The sequence below is a fragment of the Musa acuminata genome, unplaced genomic scaffold (assembly GCF_036884655.1).
Source record: "Musa acuminata AAA Group cultivar baxijiao unplaced genomic scaffold, Cavendish_Baxijiao_AAA HiC_scaffold_56, whole genome shotgun sequence".
In the NCBI taxonomy this organism is placed as follows: Eukaryota; Viridiplantae; Streptophyta; class Magnoliopsida; order Zingiberales; family Musaceae; genus Musa; species Musa acuminata.
Window position 1 is genome coordinate 45,001 of NW_027020337.1, and position 2,500 is coordinate 47,500.

A 2,500-nucleotide genomic window follows, 5' to 3' on the forward strand; every position below is an offset into this window, starting at 1 on the left:
CCTGTTTTTGGGCTGTTCTTGCGTGGCGCGGCGACCGTCGTGAGCGGAGCAAAATGTCAGCCATCTCAGCACCCTGGAACCCCCCGGGTGGCACAGGGCTGGATGGGGCTTTCGTATAGCAGGGACGGTGCTGCCTCACGCTTCGCTCACTGTTCACCGCTCGCAGCTCGCTCGCGCAGCCAAAAATGGCCTGTTTTGGCCCGTTTTTGGGCTGTTTTGGCCTGTTTTTGGGCTGTTCTTGCGTGGTGCGGTGACCATCGTGAGCGGAGCAAAACGTCAGCCATCTCAGCACCCTGGAACCCCCCGGGTGGCACAGGGCTGGATGGAGCTTTCGTATAGCAGGGACGGTGCTGCCTCTCGCTTCGCTCGCTGTTCGCCGCTCGCCGCTCGCTCGCGCAGCCAAAAATGGCCAGTTTTGGCCCGTTTTTGGGCTGTTTTGGCCTGTTTTTGGGCTGTTCTTGCGTGCCGCGGCGACCGTCGTGAGCGGAGCAAAATGTCAGCCATCTCAGCACCCTGGAACCCCCCGGGTGGCACAGGGCTGGATGGGGCTTTCGTATAGCAGGGACGGTGCTGCCTCTCGCTTCGCTCGCTGTTCGCCGCTCGCCGCTCGCTCGCGCAGCCAAAAATGGCCAGTTTTGGCCCGTTTTTGGGCAGTTTTGGCCTGTTTTTGGGGTGTTCTTGCGTGGCGTGGCGACCGTCGTGAGCGGAGCAAAATGTCAGCCATCTCAGCACCCTGGAACCCCCCGGGTGGCACAGGGCTGGATGGGGCTTTCGTATAGCAGGGACGGTGCTGCCTCTCGCTTCGCTCGCTGTTCGCCGCTCGCCGCTCGCTCGCGCAGCCAAAAATGGCCAGTTTTGGCTCGTTTTTGGGCAGTTTTGGCCTGTTTTTGGGGTGTTCTTGCGTGGCGCGGCGACCGTCGTGAGCGGAGCAAAATGTCAGCCATCTCAGCACCCTGGAACCCCCCGGGTGGCACAGGTCTGGATGGGGCTTTCGTATAGCAGGGACGGTGCTGCCTCACGCTTCGCTCGCTGTTCGCCGCTCGCCGCTCGCTCGCGCAGCCAAAAATGGCCAGTTTTGGCCCGTTTTTGGGCAGTTTTGGCCTGTTTTTGGGCTGTTCTTGCGTGGCGCGGCGACCGTCGAGAGCGGACCAAAATGTCAGCCATCTCAGCACCCTGGAACCCCCCGGGTGGCACAGGGCTGGATGGGGCTTTCGTATAGCAGGGACGGTGCTGCCTCACGCTTCGCTCGCTGTTCGCCGCTCGCCGCTCGCTCGCGCAGCCAAAAATGGCCTGTTTTGTCCCGTTTTTGGGCTGTTTTGGCCTGTTTTTGGGCTGTTCTTGCGTGGCGCGGCGACCGTCGTGAGCGGAGCAAAATGTCAGCCATCTCAGCACCCTGGAACCCCCCGGGTGGCACAGGGCTGGATGGGGCTTTCGTATAGCAGGGACGGTGCTGCCTCACGCTTCGCTCACTGTTCGCCGCTCGCCGCTCGCTCGCGCAGCCAAAAATGGCCTGTTTTGGCCCGTTTTTGGGCTGTTTTGGCCTGTTTTTGGGCTGTTCTTGTGTGGCGCGGCGACCGTCGTGAGCGGAGCAAAATGTCAGCCATCTCAGCACCCTGGAACCCCCCGGGTGGCACAGGGCTGGAAGGGGCTTTCGTATAGCAGGGACGGTGCTGCCTCACGCTTCGCTCGCTGTTCGCCGCTCGCCGCTCGCTCGCGCAGCCAAAAATGGCCTGTTTTGGCCCGTTTTTCGGCTGTTTTGGCCTGTTTTTGGGCTGTTCTTGCGTGGCGCGGCGACCGTCGTGAGCGGAGCAAAATGTCAGCCATCTCAGCACCCTGGAACCCCCCGGGTGGCACAGGGCTGGATGGGGCTTTCGTATAGCAGGGACGGTGCTGCCTCACGCTGCGCTCACTGTTCGCCGCTCGCCGCTCGCTCGCGCAGCCAAAAATGGCCTGTTTTGGCCCGTTTTTGGGCTGTTTTGGCCTGTTTTTGGGCTGTTCTTGCGTGGTGCGGTGACCATCGTGAGCGGAGCAAAACGTCAGCCATCTCAGCACCCTGGAACCCCCCGGGTGGCACAGGGCTGGATGGGGCTTTCGTATAGCAGGGACGGTGCTGCCTCTCGCTTCGCTCGCTGTCCGCCGCTCGCCGCTCGCTCGCGCAGCCAAAAATGGCCAGTTTTGGCCCGTTTTTGGGCCGTTTTGGCCTGTTTTTGGGCTGTTCTTGCGTGGTGCGGCGACCGTCGTGAGCGGAGCAAAATGTCAGCCATCTCAGCACCCTGGAACCCCCCGGGTGGCACAGGGCTGGATGGGGCTTTCGTATAGCAGGGACGGTGCTGCCTCTCGCTTCGCTCGCTGTCCGCCACTCGCCGCTCGCTCGCGCAGCCAAAAATGGCCAGTTTTGGCCCGTTTTTGGGCCGTTTTGGCCAGTTTTTGGCCTGTTCTTGCGTTGCGCGGTGACCGTCGAGAGCGGAGCAAAACGTCAGCCATCTCAGCACCCTGGAAC